This window comes from Anthonomus grandis, chromosome 6, assembly GCF_022605725.1.
Source record: "Anthonomus grandis grandis chromosome 6, icAntGran1.3, whole genome shotgun sequence".
Lineage (NCBI taxonomy): Eukaryota > Metazoa > Arthropoda > Insecta > Coleoptera > Curculionidae > Anthonomus > Anthonomus grandis.
Window position 1 is genome coordinate 34,099,316 of NC_065551.1, and position 22,460 is coordinate 34,121,775.

At 27.9% G+C, this 22,460-nt stretch overlaps 1 protein-coding gene across 2 annotated transcripts in view; it reads left to right on the forward strand.

The window, feature by feature from the left end:
• LOC126736988 (rho GTPase-activating protein 20-like) overlaps nt 1–22,460 on the forward strand; it is a 200,992-nt gene that overhangs the window by 112,420 nt on the left and 66,112 nt on the right. The gene's annotated exons all lie outside the window — the stretch shown is intronic.

Genomic DNA, 22,460 nt, shown 5'->3' on the forward strand with positions numbered 1-22,460 from the left:
AGTATTTTTTTTTATTTTAAGGGACTCTATCCGTTGGTCCTAGGCACTTAATAAATTAATTTAAAAATATTTCTAATTAATTAATTTAATAATCAATATTTTTTAATTCCTAATCACTTAATTAATTAATATTTTAAAGTGACAGTTATGCAATAAGTAACTCAAGCAATTTTCGTTTTAATTTCAAGGTACTTTATCGACTGTTCCTATGCATTTTATTTTTTTCTTAATGTCGAGGAGTTCGTTCAGTTATTTTTAAGCACTTTAATTAATTATTAGATATTTTTAATTAATTTATAAAAAAATCTTTAAGTAATTTTTTGTTAATTTCAAGGCATCCTATCTTTTACATTCAATAACTTAATTAATTAATATTTTAAATGTAATAAGAACACATTTCAGGCAATTTTTTGTAAGTGTAATTTTTTAAAATTTGAAGATACTATCTCCTACTTCTGGGCACTTAATTTTTTTCAATTAATTACTTAAATAATTATGTTTATTTAATTTAAGTCTCGATTTTAAATAGGAAGGTAGATTTTTGAAATTAAAATTGATTTGAAGCAGTTTTTAATTTTTTTTATTAATTTCGAGAATTCCCTTATGTCTTACTTTTAGGCACTTAATTAATTAGTTTTTATACTTTTTAAATTAATTAATTAAAACACTATGCGCAGTTAATTTGTTGTTAATTTCAAGACGCTCGTTATTTCAGTTAAGTAATTAATAATTTCAATTTATTTATGAAAATTTATTAACATTAAATTTTTTTTATTTTAAGGTATTCTATCGGTTGGTCCTAGGCACTTAATAAATTAATTTAAAAATATTTCTAATTAATTAATTTAAAAAATATTTGCAATTATTTTGTTGGTAATGTCAAGACACTCGATCCTCTAGTTAATTAATTAATTTAATAATCAATATTTTTAAATTTTTAATCACTTATTTAATTAATATTTTAAAGTGACAGTTATGCAATAAGAAACTCAGGATATTTTCGCTCTAATTTCAAGGTAGTACTTTATCGACTATTCCTATGCACTTAATTAATTTTTTTCTTAATGTCGAGGCGTTTGTTCAGTTATTTTTAAGCACTTATACTTTATAAATTAATTATTAGATATTTCTAATTAATTAATAAAAAAATCTTCAGGTAATTTTTTGTTAATTTCAAGGTGTCCTATCTTTTACTTTTAACAACTTAATTAATTAATATTTTAAATAGGGTGGTCGCTATGTAAAAGGAACGCACTTCAAGCAATCTTTTTTCAGTTTTTTTTCAATTTCTCCTTGGTACTCTTAGGAACTTTTTTTTTCCAAATATTTTTAATTAATTAAAAAAAAATAAATGCAATTTATTCTAAAGTGTTCAATCTTTTACTTTTAAGCTCTTAATTAATTAATATTTTAAATAGAGTGCTAGCTTTATAAGAACACAGTTCAGGCAATCTTAGAGCCCTTTTCAAGGTGTTTTATTTCCTAGTTCTAGACACTTGATTAATTCCATTGTAAATATTATTAATTAACTAATGAAAAAAATATTTGCACTTAATTTGTTTTTTAATTTTAAATCTCTTGATCTTCTACTTTTAAACACTTAATTAATTAATTAATTAATATTTTAAATGATGTTGTGTATTTACGTGATAGGAACGCCATTAAGTAAGTCAGTTTAAGTATTTTATGACTTGCAACTACTCACTTAATGAATTGTTACTAACTTAATTAATTAACCTTGACTTCTTAACCGGTAAAGAGGGCCTTTTAAATGTGTCGAACACGAGCAGTGCGACGAACAATAGAGATGCTAACTAAAAATGCCAAAAAAACAAGCACGCGTGCTTCTACCTGACGTTCGTTCCGCCATGTGATACGTAGGAAAAACGTGTTCGTGCACCTGTTCAAACAGACGAATCGAATTTAGTTACAGTCGATCGAAAAGAAAAAGAAAAAAAAATTGTGTCAGGATCAAGGCCGATACCGTAAACTCGACTCGATTTGTTTTTGATATTGAACAGTTGATTAATTAACATTAACAATGTGCTTTAGTGGTTGAAACAGCAACCAGAAATTTGGATCTGAAGGAATTACAGTACTTAATTAGTCCAAAAAAATTAAAAAATTGTTACCGTCATTTTGGACTCCCTGTAAAAAAATCCTCATTGAGAAAATTAACTTGAAATGTTATTTTTATAATAATATAAAGTTTTTTTAACAATTTGATGGATGTTTGAGCAATTTTCGACAATTTTTAAGAAAGCTATAGACATTTTTGTAATTAAGGTCCAAAAAAATTGAAAAAATGTTACCATCATCTTTGACTCTGTGTAGAAAAATTCCTGTTAAAAAAATTATCTAAAAATTTTATTATTTAATAAACTAAAGTTTTTTTAACAATTTGGTGGATGTTTGAGCAACTTTGGACAATTTTTGACTGAGTTATGGGCGTTTTTGTACTTAATGACCAAAAAAATTTAAAAAAATGTTTACATCATCTTTGACTCCCTCTAAAAAATTTCTTATTAAAAAAATTAACTTTAAACATTGTTTTTGTATTGTTCTTGTATTAAAGTAAAGTTCTCTTTACAGTTTGGTAGAAGTTTGAGCAATTTTGAACCATTTTTCAGGGAGTTATGAGGGTTTTTGTACTTAAAGTCCAAAAAAATTTAAAAATTACTACCATTATTTTGAACAGTTGATTAATTAACATGAAAATGTGCTTCAGTGGTCGACACAACAACCAAAAATTTGGATTTGGAGGAATACCATTTGAATTTTACATTGTACCTAAATAGAATTTATAAATTGCTAAAAAGTGCCTAAAATTTAATTAAAAAATACATACATACGTTTATAATAGAATGTTTATAGTCAATTAAAAATTAATTTAAGAGGAGAATTACTACTACCCTTAAATTAAGGCAATATTAGTTAATTAACCGTTTGTGAGTAAGGCTCATTAAACAACTATTTAAAAAGTTCATTTAATAATTTATTATGTATCATTAATTAATTACATTAAAAACCTGGTAAGAAAAATTAATTTGATTTCGACTCTTTTAAAATTCGAAAAATATACTTTAGAAAATAATTGCGAAAGTGTTACAATAGTTTTTGTTAATTAATTAAATTTAGTTAAAAATTTAAAAAAATTAATTGAATTTTAACCACCTTAAACTTAGACATTAAAGACCAGTTAATTTTTTTTTAATTAATTAGGTATATAACCTTTGTTAAAAAATCATTTGTTGACTTAACTAAGGTTTATTTAATTATATGTCTAGAATGCATTATATATATCTTTAAATTAAAAAAACTAACCCTTCATAGTTTATATTAAAATGTTTCTTATAAATTAAGGTATAAGTAATAATTAAATACTCAGGCATATACCAGAGCAAATATATCCATTAAATGTCAAATAAAATGTTTATTAATTAATTACTTAAATCTAGAAAAAAAAATCGTTTTTCGTGTATAATTAGACACTTTACGGAAGAAAAACACTATTTCCAGGCGATCCAAACACTATTTAGAAAATGAAACGATGATATAGAAAAAGGTGGAAAAATCGAATTTCTTATTTATATATCCCTATCTCAATCTAAAAATTAGAAGAGCATGGGAATAAAATGATATTTTTCGGGTATAATTAGACACATTACGAGAGAAAAACACTATTTCCAAGCGATCCAAACACTATTTAGAAAATGAAACGATGATATAGAAAAAGGTGGAAAAATCGAATTCTCATTTATATATCCCTATCTCAGTCTATGAATTAGAAGAGGATGGAAATAAAATGATATTTTTCGGGTATAATTAGACACATTAAGGGAGAAAAACACTATTTCCAGGCGATCCAAACACTACTTAGAAAATAAAACGATGATATAGAAAAAGGTGGAAAAATCGAATTTCTTATTTATATATCCCTATCTCAGTCTAAAAATTAGAAGAGGATGAGAATAAAATGATATTTTTCGGGTATAATTAGACACATTACGGGAGAAAAACACTATTTGCAGCCAATCCAAACACTATTTAGAAAATGAAACGATGATATAGAAAAAGGTGGAAAAATCGAATTTCTGATTTATTTATCCCCATCTCAGTCTAAAAATTAGAAGAGGATGGGAATAAAATGATATTTTTCGGGTATAATTGGACACATTACGAGAGAAAAACACTATTTCCAGGCGATCCAAACACTACTTAGAAAATGAAACGATGATATAGAAAAAGGTGGAAAAATCGAAATCTCATTTATATATCCCTATCTCGGTCTAAAAATTAGAAGAGGATGGGAATAAAATGCTATTTTTCGGATACAATTAGACACATTACGAGAGAAAAACACTATTTCCAGGCGATCCAAGCACTACTTAGAAAATAAATCGATGATATAGAAAAGGGGGAAAAATCTAATTTCTTATTTATATATCCCTATCTCCGTCTAAAAATTAGAAGAGGATGGGAATAAAATGATGTTTTTTGGGTATAATTAGACACATTACGAGAGAAAAACACTATTTCCAGGCAATCCAAACACTACTTAGAAAATAAAACGATGATATAGAAAAAGGTGGAAAAATCGAAATCTAATTTATATATCCCTATCTCAGTCTAAAAATTAGAAGAGGATAAGAATAAAATGATGTTTTTCGGGTATAATTAGACACATTACGAGAGAAAAACACTTCTTCCAGGCGATCCAAACACTACTTAGAAAATGAAACGATGATATAAAAAAAGGTGGAAAAATCGAAATCTCATTTATATATCCCTATCTCAGTCTAAAAATTAGAAGAGGATGGGAATAAAATGCTATTTTTCGGATACAATTAGACACATTCCGAGAGAAAAACACGATTTGCAGCCAATCCAAACACTATTTAGAAAATGAAACGATGATATAGAAAAAGGTGGAAAAATCGAATTTCTGATTTATTTATCCCCATCTCAGTCTAAAAATTAGAAGAGGATGGGAATAAAATGATATTTTTCGGGTATAATTAGACACATTACGGGAGAAAAACACTATTTCCAAGCAATCCAAACACTATTTAGAAAATGAAACGATGATATAGAAAAAGGTGGAAAAATCGAAATCTCATTTATATATCCCTATCTCGGTCTAAAAATTAGAAGAGGATGGGAATAAAATGCTATTTTTCGGATACAATTAAACACATTACGAGAGAAAAACACTATTTGCAGCCAATCCAAACACTATTTAGAAAATGAAACGATGATATAGAAAAAGGTGGAAAAATCGAAATCTCATTTATATATCCCTATCTCGGTCTAAAAATTAGAAGAGGATGGGAATAAAATGATATTTTTCGGGTATAATTAGACACATTACTAGAGAAAAACACTATTTCCAGGCGATCCAAACACTACTTAGAAAATGAAACGATGATATAGAAAAAGATGGAAAAATCGAAATCTCATTTATATATCCCTATCTCAGTCTAAAAATTAGAAGAGCATGGGAATAAAATGATATTTTTCGGGTATAATTAGACACATTACGAGAGAAAAACACTATTTCCAGGCGATCCAAACACTACTTAGAAAATAAAACGATGATATAGAAAAAGGTGGAAAAATCGAATTCTCATTTATATATCCCTATCTCAGTCTAAAAATTAAAAGAGGATAGAAATAAAATGATATTTTTCGGGTATAAATAGACACATTACGGGAGAAAAACACTATTGCCAAGCGATCCAAACACTATTTAGAAAATGAAACGATGATATAGAAAAAGGTGGGAAAATCGAATTTCTTATTTATATATCCCTATCTCAGTCTAAAAATTAGAAGAGGATGAGAATAAAATGATATTTTTCGGGTATAATTAGACACATTACGGGAGAAAAAACACTATTTCCAGGCGATCCAAACACTATTTAGAAAATGAAACGATGATATAGAAAAAGGTGGAAAAATCGAATTTCTTATTTATATATCCCTATCTCAGTCTAAAAATTAGAAGAGGATGAGAATAAAATGATATTTTTCGGGTATAATTAGACACATTACGATAGAAAAACACTATTTCCAGGTGATCCAAACACTATTTAGAAAATAAAACGATGATATAGAAAAAGGTGGGAAAATCGAATTTCTTATTAATATATCCCTATCTCAGTCTAAAAATTAGAAGAGGATGGGAATAAAATGATATTTTTTGGGTATAAATAGACAGATTACGGGAGAAAAATACTATTGCCAAGCGATCCAAACACTATTTAGAAAATGAAACGATGATATAGAAAAAGGTGGGAAAATCGAATTTCTTATTTATATATCCCTATCTCAGTCTAAAAATTAGAAGAGGATGAGAATAAAATGATATTTTTCGGGTATAATTAGACACATTACGAGAGAAAAACACTATTTCCAGGCGATCCAAACACTACTTAGAAAATAAAACGATGATATAGAAAAAGGTGGAAAAATCGAATTTCTTATTTATATATCCCTATCTCAGTCTAAAAATTAAAAGAGGATAGAAATAAAATGATATTTTTCGGGTATAAATAGACACATTACGGGAGAAAACACTATTTCCAAGCGATCCAAACACTATTTAGAAAATAAAACGATGATATAGAAAAAGGTGGAAAAATCGAATTTCTTATTTATATATCCCTATCTCAGTCTAAAAATTAGAAGAAGATGTGAATAAAATGATGTTTTTCGGGTATAATTAGACACATTACGATAGAAAAACACTATTTCCAGCCGATCCAAACACTACTTAGAAAATAAGTGAAAAAATCGAATTTCTTATTTATTTTTTTTAGGTGATAGACACTTTGAATTTTTTTTAAATATTAGCAAAGTTTGAAATAAAATGTTTTCTATTTATTATAATAAAAAAATTATTAACCAGTATGTAATAACTATCAAATATTTTTTTTATTAATTAATTAAATATAGTTAAAAAAATATTTAACTTTAAATTACGATTTAAAAAGAGCTTAATTAACGTTTTTTAAAGGGGACTGTAAAAGAAGTAAAGTGAAAAAAAATATAATTAATTATATAAGCCATGACATTAGAGCCAAATTAAAATTTGTATTAATTAATTAATGTCAAATAAAACAATAGGTGACTAAAAATACAAATTTAGTCAGACCGTATGAAGCTTAAAAAAGGAGCGTAAAACTTTCAGAAGTTGGAAGAAAATTGAATTATTTAAGTGTATTTTTACTGCCTAAAATCACCACAGAAAAACTCATTAGGCGTTTAAAGCAATCTACTACCAAAGTTTGCTTTATCTTTTATCCTTTATGCACACACACATACATCCCACACAACAAAACCTCAGCAGGTAAACCTTCGACAAAAGGAATCCCAAATATTCTTAAAACCTCTTGCAGCTGTCACATCTTAAAACGGTTTTTTTTTATCTTCTTAATATCAAAAATCATATAAAAACCACATTAAGCAGGTGTACAGAGAAAATGATCTCGGGTGACGCAACCACCGGTTTTTCTCGAGAATTTATCTCGTTGTTGTAATTAGTTGTAATTAACCAAACAGTCTTGTATAATAATTATCGTGTAACATTTTTTTTTTTATTTCAGGTGAGTAAGAAAATCCTTTATTTTCATCCTCATATTACACCACAGTCGGTAAGTAAATTAGGCCATTTTCTGTTCTTGTTTTCGGTATAAAAGAGACTCAGAAAGATCTCAACATTTTGCACCATAATACGGCTCTATTTGAAAAGAGTGCGATTTTCGTAGCAAATAAAGCAACTCCTTTTAGATAATCCTTTATACTGTCATAATGACTATTACCGTTTGAACCTAAAAAATTAAAAATCTGTGCAAGTTTGTCCCTAGTTTATAGTGTTTTAGCCTTTAAGTCTTCTTTTGTAAGTTCGTTTTAATAAGTATTGTTAGTATATGTATGTCTCTATTTAACTTTTAATTATTAATGACTTTAGTGTATACATTTAGGTAATAATTGATGCATGCTATGTTCATTTTTGAACCTTTGTAATGAAGAATTTTAAATAAATAAACAAAAATAAAAAAGCACTACTCGTCCCTAAACAAAGAAAAAAACAAAATCTCGAATATAGAGGCTGCACCTCTATACAATCAATTCGGAATTTAAACAACCTCTAATTAAATAATTTCTCTTATAACAATAATCGTTGGGTTTATTGTCTCGTATTGCCCAATTTCCGAGCCCACACAACATGTTAACTAAGAGCGAGACAGACACTCAATTGCAGTAGTTTTTTTTTAAGTAATTGTTGCAACATTGAGTTTATTGAAGGGTTATTTAAGTTAATTTTAGGATGTCTGTGTAAATGTTTAAATATTAATTAATTAAGTGCCTTTGGGTTTGACTGTTTTGGACAAGATTTTGATTTTTACTATTTTGTAGTAAAAAACAATTTTTGTGGGAATTATGGGCGTTTTTGTACTTAAGGTCCAAAAAAAAAATGAAAAATTGTTACCATCGTCTTTGACTCCCTGTTAAAAGTTTTTGATTCGGGAAATTAATTTGAAGTGTTGGTTTTATGATAAAATGAAGTTGTCTTATCACTTTGGTGGAAATTTGAGCCATTTTGGACAATTTTTGAGGGAGTTATGGGCGTTTTTGGACTTAAGGTCCAAAAAAATTTAAAACTTGTTACCTTCATCTTTGACTTTCTGTAAACAATTTTTTGTTAAGAAAATTGACTTTAAATATTGTTTTTATAATAAACTGAAGTTTTCTTAATAATTTGGTAGAAGTTTGAGCAATTTTTGACGATTTTTCAGAGAGTTATGGGCATTTTTGTACTTAAAGTCCAAAAAAAATTAAAAAATTGTTACCGTCATCTTTGACTTCCTGTAAAAAATGTTTTATTAAAAAAGTTTACTTCAAATATTGTTTTTATAATAAACTGAAGTTTTCTTAATAATTTGGTAGAAGTTTGAGCAATTTTTGACGATTTTTCAGAGAGTTATGGGCATTTTTGTACTTAAAGTCCAAAAAAAAATAAAAAATTGTTACCGTCATCTTTGACTTGATGTGTGATGTTTTCTTTACAGTTTGGTAGAAGTGTTTGAGTAATTTTGGTCTATTTTTCAGGGAGTTATGGGCGTTTCTGTACTAAAAGTCCAAAAAAAATTAAAAAATTGTTACCATCAGTTTGGAGTACCTGTAAAAAAATCCTTACTAAGAAAACTAACTTGAAATATTATTTTTATAATAATATAAAGTTTTTTTAACAATTTGATGGAAGTTTGAGCAATTTTGGAGAATTTTTGAGAGAGTTATAGACAGTTTTGTACTTAAGGGCCAAAAAAATTTAAAAAATGTTACCATCATCTTTGACTCTCTGTAGAAAAATCCTTACTAAAAAAATTATGTAAAAATATTATTTTTATAATAAAATGAAGTTGTCTTAACAATTTGGTGAAAATTTGAGTCATTTTGGACAATTTTTGAGGGAGTTAGGGGCATTTTTGTACTTAAGGTCCGTTTTTAAAAAAATTATCTAAAAATGTTATTTTTATAATAAATCAAAGCTTTCTTAATAATATGATGGAAGTTTGAGCAACTTTGGACCATTTTTCAGGGAGTTATGGGCGTTTTGGTATTTAAAGTCCAAAAAAAATTAAAAAAATATTACCATCATCTTTGACTTCCTGTAAAAAACTTCTTATTAAGAAAATTAACTTCAAATATTCTTTGTATAATAAACTGAAGTTTTCTTAACAATTTGGTGAAGGTTTCAGCAATTTTGGACAAATTTTGAGGGAGTTATGGGCGTTTTTGTACTTCCTGTCCAAAAAAATTAAAAAAATGCTACCATCATCTTTGACTCCCTCTAAAAAATTTTTTATACAGAAAATTAATTTTAAATATTGTTTTTATAATAAACTGAAGTTTTCTTAACCATTTGGTTTAAGTTTAAACAATTTTGGACAATTTTTCATGGAGTTATGGGCGTTTTTGTACTTAAAGTCCAAAAAATTCAAAAATTGTTACCATAATTTTTGACTGCCTCTAAAAAATGTTTTATAAAGAAAATTTATTTTAAATATTGTTTTTATAATAAACTGCAGTTTTCTTAATAATTTGGTGGAAGCTTCAGCAATTTTGGACGATTTTTCAGAGAGTTATGGGCGTTTTTGTACTAAAACTCCAAAAATAATAAAAAATTATTACCATCAGTTTGGACTCCCTGTAAAAAAATTCTTATTAAGAAAACTAACTTGAAATATTTTTTTTATAATAATATAAAGTTTTTTTAACAATTTGATGGAAGTTTGAGCAATTTTCAAGAATTTTTGAGAGAGTTATAGACATTTTTGTACTTAAGGTCCAAAAAAATCGAAAAAATGTTACCATCTTCTTTGACTCTCTGTAGAAAAATCCTTATTAAAAAAATTATCTAAAAAGTCATTTTTATAATAAACTAAAGTTTTCTTAACAATTTGGTGGAAGTTTCAGCAACTTTGGACAATTTTTGAGGGAGTTATGGGCATTTTTCTACCTATTGTCCAAATAAATTAAAAAATTGCTACCATCATCTTTGACTCCCTCTAAAAAATTTTTTATAGAGAAAATTAATTTTAAATATTGTTTTTATAATAAACTGAAGTTTTCTTAACAATTTGTTGTAAGTTTGAACAATTTTGGACAATTTTTCATGGAGTTATCGGCGTTTTTGTACTTAAAGTGCAAAAAAATTACAAAATTATTACCATCAGTTCGGAGTCCCTGTAAAAAAATCCCTATTAAGAAAACTAACTTAAAATATTATTTTTATATTAATATAAAGTTTTTTTAACAATTTGATGACAGTTTGAGCAATTTTCGATAATTTTTGAGAGAGCTATAGACATGTTTGTATTTAAGGTCCGAAAAAATTGAAAAAAATTTACCATCATCTTTGACGCTCTGTAGAAAAATCCTTATTAAAAAAATTATCTAAAAATGCTATTTTAATAATAAACTAATTTTTTCTTAATAATTTGGTGAAAGTTTCAGCAACTTTGGACGATTAATAGGAAGTTATGGGCGTTTTTGTACTTAGGGAGCAAAAAAATTGAAAAAAAATTACCATCATTTTGGACTCCCTGTAAAAAAATCCTTATTAAGAAAATTAACTTAAAATTTTATTTTTATAATAATATAAAGTATTTTTAACAATTTGGTGGAAGTTTGAGCAACTTTGAGCAATTTTTGAGAGAGCTATAGAAATTTTTGTACTTAAGGTCCAAAAAAAATTAAAAAAACGTTACCATCATCTTTGACTCTCTGTAGAAAAATCCTTATTAAAAAAATTATCTAATAATGCTACTTTTATAATAAACTAATGTTTTTTTAATAATTTGGTAGAAGTTTAAGCCACTTTGGACAATTTTTAAGGGAGTTATGGGCGTTTTTGTACTTAAAGTCCAAAAAAAAATAAAAAATTGTTACCATCATCTTTGACTTCCTGTAAAAAACTTCTTATTAAGAAAATTAACTTTAAATATTGTTTTTATAATAAACTGAAGTTTTCTTAACAATATGGTGGAAGTTTGAGCAACTTTGGACAATTTTTAAGGGAGTTATGGGCGTTTTGGTATTTAAAGTCCAAAAAAAATAAAAAAAATATTACCATCATCTTTGACTTCCTGTAAAAAATTTCTTATCAAGAAAATTGACTTCAAATATTGTTTTTTACTAAAGTGAAGTTTTCTTTACAGTTTGGTGGAAGTTTGAGCAATTTTGGACAACTTTTGAGGGAGTTATTAGCGTTTTTGTACTTCCTGTCCAAAAAAAATAAAAAATTGCTACCATCATCTTTGACTCCCTCTAAAAAATTTGTTATTAAGGAAATTAACTTTGAATATTGTTTTTATAATAAACTAAAGTTTTCTTAACAACTTGGTGGAAGTTTGAGTAACTTTGGATAATTTTTGAGAGAGTTGTAGACATTTTTGTACTTAAGGTCCAAAAAAATTGAAAAAAATTTACCTCTCTTTGACTCCCTGTAGAAAAATCGTTATTAAAAAAATTATCTAAAAATGTAATTTTTATAATAAACTAAAGGTTTCTTAACAATTTTGTGGAAGTTTGAGCAATTTCAGACAACTTTTGAAGGAGTTATGGGCGTTTTTGCACTTAAGCTCCTAAAAACTTGAAAAATTGCTTTCCTTTATTTAAAAAAAAAAATAGGAGAAAGCCTAGGAGCACACATTAATGTTCAATTACGTACTTTGAAATATCAATTAATTAATTAATATGAATTAAACAAAAACAGTTAAAAAGAGAAAGAGCATTTTATTTCCAATACTTGGAAGTAAAGTTAGCTTCAATGCCTAAAACTTAAAATTATCATTGACGACCGTGATCTGTCTCTACTTTTTTTCTTGTCTATATTTAATACAATTACATAAGAAACTTACGATTTCCACGCAATCTAGAAGACATATTAGATAAATTAAATGCTATGCATCTTTATCGTATCAAATCCCTGACCAACAAAGAATCGTAATAATCTCAGTCATTATATTCTCAACGTTACCCGAATTATAACATATTATCATTAAAAACCCGAAAAATAAAAAAAGGGGCCTACGATCTGGTGGTCACGTAGGCCCTCCAATAAAAACCGGGAAGAATGCACAACGGCAGCACTTAAATCCCCTTTAAAAAAAAATAAAATGATATCGATGTTTTAAAATCTGACATATATTTAGATACGTTGACAATATTAACACGTTTTTCTCGGCGATCTTTAACGTTATACGTAAGCGGATTAGGCGCGGTTAAATAAGGTTTTATGAGCTCGTAACTCTATCCTTTGTGTGATTTGGTAAAAACGTACTAAGATAATAATTTTTAAAAGTCACTGTTTGGTGCACTTTCAATGCACGAAAATTCATAAACTGGCACCGCGGGATTCGCGTTTGTCCTTTTTTTTCCCGGTTGTTCTGCATTCAGCGAATTTTTGAATCGAAACGGGTTTTTTTTACACTCCCTTCTTAAATAACGAATTTACCTTGAATGTTGCAGATAATCGCGAAATGCCTTTTAACCCATTTATGGCCAGTGATGCGTATACGCAACACTGCACTAATGATTTATTTACAAAAAAATAGTGCTATTTCGCCTGAAATATGGGCTGGTACCACTGACGCAAGGTTGAACAAAAGTGTCAGAATTAAATTTGAACCATTTTTTTCATTTGCTTTCTTGTACGAATTTTTTAAAAAGCCGGATTTTGAAATTGCCTGTCACAAGTGTGCCTTATAGACAAGTTTTTTAGGGCAATCGACTACTATGTTTTATTTATACAATATTTAGTCTGAGTCTGCATCTAATCGAGTGCGTGTTATTTGTAATAAGAGTTGTTTGTTGAAAAAAATGAGAAAATTTCTTACGCAAAAGGAGTTAGAGTTGGCCTTGGAGGAGGTTGTAAATGAGCTTGAAAATGAAGTTGGTAAGTATTTCTTGCACCTTTTTTTTGCTTTTTATAAATTATACATACAATATTAAACACACAACAATAATTTGTGATCTTTAGTACAAGTCGACGCTGTCTACATTCCACCCGAGGTAGATCAACTCACAGACGAGGAAGAATTTTCAGAGGACCCGGAAAATATCGAAAATAGCCAGAATGGAGATATAGCGGGAACTTTCGAGATCCACACCGTTCGAGACGAGATATACGATGAATCTGACGAAGAAGATTTGGCATTTTGGATGATTCATACACAAGAATTTACCTTTATCCAAAGAAGAGGAACACATTCAAGAACTTAGGGGCGAATTGGAGGGTTTGTCACCGTTGGACATTTTTTTCAAATTTGTCGATGAGAATCTTATGGATTTGATTATCCAGTTTTCAGAAAAATACGCACAGGACAATAACAGACACGAGTTTCATCTATCACGAGAAGAACTGCTGAATTTTCTTGGGATCCTAATTTTGTCTGGATATCACAGCTTACCCCAAACAGATATGTATCGGTCTTTAGATGAGGACAAATCTGTGCATATTGTCAGAGACTGCATGAATAGGAATAAGTTCAGATCGATCTAAACATCAACAAACATCTGTATGTTGATTTTATTTTATTTTTCAAAAAATGCATCAAAAACCTTTAGAGTCTCTAGAAATCAATAATTATAAAATTTAAAGCACTAGAACTCAAAATATTTAGTTGTCAATAAAAGACAAATTATTTTATTTCTTACAGGCATTCTTGAGACAAAAGTGTCAATATCTTGATGCTTAATGCATGGATTTTAATTTTTTTTTCAGAAAATGCTTTAAGAACCCCTAGGGTCTCTAGAAATCAATAAATATTAAATTTGAAGTACTGCAACTCAAGATATCCAGTTGCCAATAAGAAACAGATTATTTTATTTCTTACAGGCACTCCTTTGAGAAAAGTGTCAATATTTTGAGTTTCAGTGTATGAATTTTATTTGTTTTTTCAGAAAATACTTAAAGAGCCCTTAGGATCTCTAGAAATCAATAATTATAAAATTAAAGTACTATAACTCAGAATATTTAATTGCTAATAAGAGACAAATTATTTTATTTTTTACAGGCACTCGTGACAAAAATATCATTATCTTGATTTTTAGTATTTCGATTTTATTTATTATTTAAGAAAATGCTTAAGCAGCCTTTAGAGTTTCTAAAAATCAATACTTATAAAAGTTGCAGCACTAGAACTCAGTATCTTCAATTGTTAATAATAGACAAATAATTTTATCTTTACAGGCCCTCCTTGGAAAAAAGTGTCAATATCTTGATTTTTAGTTTATGGATTTTAATATTTTTTTCAGAAAATACTTGAAGAGCCCTTAGAGTCTCTAAAAAACACTAAATATAAAATTTGGAACACTAGAACTCAAGATATTCAATTGCCAATAAGAGACAAATTATTTTATCTTTACAGGTCCTCCTTGGAAAAAAGTGTCAATATCTTGATTTTTAGTGTATGGATTTTAATAATTTTTTCAGAAAATACTTGAAGAGCCCTTAGAGTCTCTAAAAATCACTAAATAAAAAATTTGGAACACTAGAACTCAAGATATTCAATTGCCAATAAGAGACAAATTATTTTATCTTTACAGGTCCTCCTTGGAGAAAAGTGTCAATATCTTGATTTTTAGTGTATGGATTTTAATATTTTTTTCAGAAAATACTTGAAGAGCCCTTAGAGTCTCAAAAAATCACTAAATATAAAATTTGGAACACTAGAACTCAAGATATTCAATTGCCAATAAGAGACAAATTATTTTATCTTTACAGGCCCTCCTTGGAAAAAAGTGTCAATATCTTGATTTTTAGTGTATGGATTTTAATAATTTTTTCAGAAAATACTTGAAGAGCCTTTTGAGTCTCTAAAAATCAATAATTATAAAATTTGAACCACTGAACTCAAGATTTTCGGTTGCCAATAAGAGACAAATTATTCTATTTCTTACAGGCTCTCCTGTAAAGAAATAATCATAAAAGGAACGAAATAAACAGAGTCTAGAACTAGAATAAAATGTTACTTGTGACCCTGATTTTTATGCTGATACACTCAATATTTATTGGTATATTTATGTTACTTCCCCTCCACGTCTTTCTCTATCTTGACAATCAAAATTGTACTCAGGCACAATAAAATTAGGCTGGGATAAGGCCGCAACTTAAACAAAGCGAAATCTACACTTGAGTGATAATAATAATCTGGATAAAGGAGACAAGTACACAAAACTCCGCCCTTTTTTTGATACAATGAATGAAAAATTCTTACAGTTTGGCATTGTTTGTTTGTTTATAAAAGGAAAGCCTGTGCGTTTTGGTTTCAAACTTTGGTGCATTTGTTCTTCGAGTGGATACCTCTACAAGTTCATTCCTTATGCGGGAGCAGCAGAGAAGAACAGTGACATTTGATAACTTTTTTTCATCCTACGAGCTCTTATCTCTTTTGAAAACCAAAGGCTATTTTGCCACAGATACGATTCGCGAAAACAGAACCAGTCATTGTCCTTTGGTTGATAATAAAGTCATTTCAAAAAAAGAAAGAGGCACCTATGATTCCCAATAATTAGTACCCATTATCATGTAGAACCTCTTACTTTTGAAAAAGAACAACCAATTCCAAGTCAATCCCACAACCAGCTGTAATTTCAAGATATAATAAATACATGGGAGGAGTAGATTTGCATGATAATGGCGTGGCAAATTATAGAATCGATGTGATGGGTAATAAATGGTGGTGGCCACTATTTAAAAATACAATAGACAGTACTCTTGTCAATTCCTGGAAACTCTACGACACGGTGAATCACAATAAGATGTCACAACTGAATTTTAAATCATTCATCGCCGTACGCTTAATAAAAACAAAGAACTTTGTCGCTAGACCACTTCTATTAGAACCACCCAGTGAAGTGAGGGTTGATCACTCTACTCAGACATGTAATCAGTAGGACTGACTCCCGAAGAAGATGTCGTGTATGTAAAGTCAAACAATTTATATTTGTGAGCGTTGCACTATTTATTTACACGCTGACTGTTTTCGGCAATATCACTTAACACTATAGGCCGTTGACGCAACACCACTTATTTCAGAAAGTAGTAGATTTATTTCTTTTTTGATTTCACATATGTGTTTTTGTAATGTATTCATAATTAAAATATATAATTTAAAAATTTTAAGTTTTGTTTCTATCCTTGGCCGTAAATCGGTTAAGAAAAAAGCATCAAAAAGTTGGTTTATGGCTTTTTGGTCGAGATGGCGATAAACGACAAATGAACTCCCCAGAATAAGAAACTTTTACTTCATGGGCACAGTTAATTATGTTTAATTGTTCATAAATGTCACCTGTCATTGTCACCAGTGAGTTACAACGTTATCACTTCCTTATGCAAAGAAATAACATATATTGGTCATGATGGTGATGAATATGAAGGCCTTAAACTTCTTTATAAAAAAATCATAATTTTTCCTGTGAATATTGAAGAAAATCGCTATAGTTCTTGACGAATATAAAGTTTTAATTAACTTGGTATGTTAATTAATTAAAACTAATTGAAAATCAGAGTTTAATTAGTTCAAGAAGCATTTCATAACAAATTAACAAAAAATTAATTGCGGATTCTTTTTTTAATTATTCAATTACATTTACTTGGCAATAAATTAATTAAGTGCATGAATGCAAGAAATAAAGAACAAAATCACAATTTTCATAAGAGGGAAATGATTGTTACAGGAGCTCCTGTCATAAGAACATTATGTTCTCATGCGAGGATTTTAATCATTTTCCTAGTTAATAAAGACAGGATTTTACTGTATTTTGTCCCAGGCAATAGGCACCTTTCCAGGCATTCATTTATAAAAACGTCATTCTAGATTTCCAGAAAAACCACTTTTTTTCCAGTTAATACAACAGAATTTTATCGTCCTTTCTTCTTGCCATTTGGAACTTTTTATTGGAAGAAATACAATTTTAAAGTACATATTGTTAATTAAGTATGTAAAAGAATTTGTGGAGAAGTTATTATCAGATATTATACAAGCAAATAAATTATATAACTTAATACAAATCGCTCCTAGTCTTTATTTAGCTTCTCTGTTCAACCTAGTATATTGAGACTATCTGGATGAACTATTGATAATGCCTATACCCATTCCAACCTTGAAACTATTAGGCAAACGTCTTTAAAAGTCTTCATTTTAATATTTAATTAATTACGTGCTTATTTATTATTATTATTTAGTTAAAATTATTTGAATATGCCTATGGTAGCGGCGGATAAAGTGCTTTGAAAATAAAAAGAAAATTACTCTAAAACTGCCTGTTTTTGCCAAAAAGTTTCCATAAAATTTTAACTAATTTGGTCTGCTAATTAATTAAAATACATTTTTAAAAGAATTCAAAAACGAGTTTAATTAAGTACTTCTAAGGATTTTTTTATACGTAATAGTAAAATGGATGTTACATGAAAAATTGAATAATTAAATGCCTGGGAGTAGACACATTAAGTGTCAAATTTGTAATGAATTTTGTTTATTAATTAATTAAAAATAGCTTCAAAAAATATTATTTTTTTCTATTACCTGATGTTAAAGTTAATTTGACTGCCTACTATTAGCCAGAAATAAAAAGAAAATTAAACACGTTTAAATTCAAACGAATTTTTCTTATTGGCCTTTAGTAATAATTAATTAATTAATTGAAGTCCCAGGAATAGACATTAAGCTCCGAAGTTTTAAATATTCTGGCTGTTAATTAATTAAAATATATTTTTTTTAAAAACAGTTAAAAATTAATTCAACTTTAGGTAGGCACTTAAGGAAACCCAAAGCCTGTACCTTTTAACAAAATTAATTAAAAGGAGTGGACATAATAATTAATTAATTGAAATCCCAAGAGTAGACATTAAGCTCCGAAGTTTTAAACATTCTGGTTGTTAATTAATTAAAATATATTGTTTTAAAACAGTTAAAAATTAAGTTAACTTTAGGTAGCCACTTAAGGAAACCCAAAGCCTGTACCTTTTAACAAAATTAATTAAAAATAGTGAACATAATAATTAATTAATTGAAGTCCCAGGAGTACACATTAAGCTCCGAAGTTTTAAAATGTTCTGTTTGTTAATTAATTACTTTTTTTTTCAACAAAGTAAAAATTCAATTTAACTTTAGGTAGGCACTTAAGGAAACCCAAAGCCTGTACCTTTTAACAAAATTAATTAAAAAAAGTGAACATAATAATTAATTAACTGAAGTCCCAGGAGTACACATTAAGCTCCGAAGTTTTAAAATATTCTGGTTGTTAATTAATTATTTTTTTTTTAAACACAATTTAACTTTACGTAGGCACTTAAGGAAATCCAAAGCCTGTACCTTTTAACAAAATTAATTAAAAGGAGTGGGCATTAAATGCCAAAGACCTAATAATAATTAATTAATTAATTAATTGAAGTCCTAGGAGTAGACATTAAGCTCTGAAGTTTTAAAATATTCTGGTTGTTAATTAATTAAAATATATTTCTTTTAAAAACAGCTAAAAATTAAATTAACTTTGGGTAGGCACTTAAGGACTAATTAAATTTGTATATTAATTAATTAAAATAAATTTTAAAAAAGGCAGTGAAAAGCTTTACTGTTTTAAGGAGTATATCAGATATTCATTACTGGGTAGTAAAATGAAATTTCCTTTAGAAACCAAAAATGCCTAAAATTAAAAAATACCTAATTAGCTAAAAAAAATAGGTACCAAGGAGTAAACAATAAGTACCAAGATTTTAATTAATTTGGTGCATTAATTAGTTAAAATGAAATTAAAAAAAAAACAATTGAAAATTAGTACTTTAAGGACCATTTTATACTGCCTGTGGATATTTGGTAATATACTTAATTTGACTTTAACTGCGTAAAAGAACCAAAAGATGCGACGGTTTAATTAAATTAATAATTTAATTTAATTTAATTTAATTTAATATACAGGAGTATACTATAGATGCCAAAGTCTTAATTAGTTTGGTATATTAATTGATTAAAATTAATTTCACTTAAAGTACTTAAGCGAATTAGAGATGAATTCTTTTAATTAAAAAAAAATAATTAAAGTGTCGTTTAAGTTTTAATTAATTTGGTAAAATATTAAATTGAAATATCAAAAAAAAAAATTTAGGATTTAGGACTCCATTACTTGGTAATAAAATAAACACTTCCTCTTAATTAAAAAAAAATTAAATACCTAGGAGTAGACATTAAGTACCCAAGTTTTAATTAATGTGGTATGTTAATTAATAAAAATAAATTAAAAAAAAAATAGTTGAAAAATTAAAGTTTAATTACTTCAAGCAATATACCCAGTAATTTGTAATAAAATTAATTTAATTTTAAATACCTAAAGAAACTAAAACGTACTACCGATAAAATGCTTTAAAATTAAAGTGTGAAAATGTTTAATTAGTTTAATAAATTAATTAATGATAACGTTGATACCTGGGGATGGACCTTAAGTGTCAAAGTTTTAATTAATTTTGTTTATTAGTTAATTTATAAAAAAAAATTGATGAAACTCAAGAGTTTAATAATTATTTCACAACATTTTCTAAGAGAACTAAAAGATGCTACAGTACCGGGGTGTAACAGGGAAATTACATACAGAAAACCTCTATAAAAACAAGTATTTTACAAGTAAACCATTATTTAGGTAATCTGTGCCGCTACAGTCTAATACAGCGTGTATACGTCTCTTTAATTGCACCTTAGCCATTATCGGGAAAAACTTTCACCGTCACTTTTACTAATAACGAGCGTAAAACAAAAAACCCGAAGACAGTCACTCGCAGGTAATTCGGTTTCCGATTGAACAGAAAAAGAAAAAAAAAATCTCGATTACGTGAAGGAAAGTTATTATTACCCGCTCCTTCCTTCGACAATTACCAGAAAATGGCTCTTTTTTATTGTCTATACGCAGTACGTTCTTGAGTGCATGTGTGCGTTTACTTTCTTCTTTTTCCAATCTATTGTTGTTGTCGTTTCACTAGGATTTACGTACAAATGCACCGATTTTGATGGTCGTGATAAAAACACCATACGATAATGCAAACTAACATTTCAATTTGTTATCAAATATGATCCACTAATTAAGAGGGAAAAAACGGTTCTTTTTATAATGACGGAAACCGAACCGACAGAATAACAGAATTTACTCCGCTGATTGACGTGCGTAATAGCAGCATTTATGGCATGCAACTATAACTAAGAATCGTAACCCGCAGGTAGAAAACACACTAATGTTAGATAATCACCGCAGAAACTAATCTGATAAGAAGTACCATAGAAGAAAATAATTAATTTCTAAGTATTTACTTCTGGGATTATTATGTATGTATGTATACACACGTGCGAATCGGAAGTAATTTGGTAACGGTACTTGGTAAAGTTTTTTTTTCTTTCGTACAAGTCATTTAAAGTCAATTTTCGTGGAAATTACTAAAGGGAGCCTAATGAATTTTAGTTTATTAAACAAGGAGTTAAATAATTATAATAGAATTATCTTGGAAGGCTCTAAGTGTTGGCTACTTAAGTATTGGGATTCAAAACGGGAGAGAAACCCTGGGTGTGACTTTTATGACATTTCAAGTCAATTTTTATGAAAAGTACTAAAGGGAACCTAATGAAACTTGTGAAAAGTACTAAAGGGAACCTAATGAAACTTAATTTATTAGACGTGAAATTAAATTGTAATTAAATAATCTTAAAAGATTAAAAGTATTGGACCAACGCATTTCATGTAATTGTGCTTCAAAGCAGCGGATTTTATAAATTTTTTGACATTTAAATGAAATTTTCGTGGAAAGTATTAATGGGATCCGAGTAAAATTCAGTTTAATAAACGTGGAATTAAATTCTAATAAGTATTTTAAAAGGCCTGAACTAAAGGTTCTTAAGATATTTTGCTTGAAAGCAGGAGATAAAGCCTGGGTATGCCTTACCTTTATTGCATTTTTTTTATTTAAAGATTTAAATTCAATTTTCATGATAAGTATTAAAAGGAGATTAATGAAATTCATTTAATTAGACAAAGAATTAAATTGTAATAAAATAATATTAAAAGACCAAAAGTCCTGGATTAAGGGCTTTCAAGTTATTTGGCTTCAAATTACGAGATAAATCCTGGGCATGACTTCCTTTTTCACAATTTTTTTTTCACATTTAAAGTCAATTTTCGAGGAAAGTATTCGGATTCAACGGATTTATTGAAAATCAGGTGGAATTAAATTGTAATGACATCATTTTTTTGACATTTAAAGTCAATTTTTGTGAGAAGTAGTAAAGGGATCCTAATAAAACTCGGTTTATTAAACGTGGAATTAAATTGTAACTACATTATCTTCAAAGGCTAAATGTCCTGAATTAAGGGCTTTCAAGTTATTTTGGATCAAAATAAAAAATAAACCCTGGGCAAGACTTCCTTTTTCACATTTTTTTTTTCACATTTAAAGTCAATTTTCGAGGAAAGTATTCAACGGATTTAATGAAAATCAGGTGGAATTAAATTGTAATGACATAATTTCAAAAGGCTAAAAGGATTGACCTAAGGGGTCTTAAAACAAGAGAGAGATCCTGGACCTATTTTGTTAATTTTCATGAAATGAAACTCAGTTTATTAGACGTGGAATTAAATTGTAATAAAATTATCTTAATGAACTAAAAGTCCTAGACTACAGCATTTCAAGTTATTTTGCTCATTAATAGCAAGGAATATAAACTCTGGACATCATCCAAAACCTGAGTTCTGTAATTTCTTTTATAATCTAATTTTTTACCCAAGCATTTGAAGTCATTCGAAACTTCTTCCTAGTATTTGAAGCCATATCTTCAAGGCATTCGATGTTATTGTCTATTTTCCCCCCCAAGAATTCGAAGTAATGTTGTATATACGATTGGCCAATTTCCATT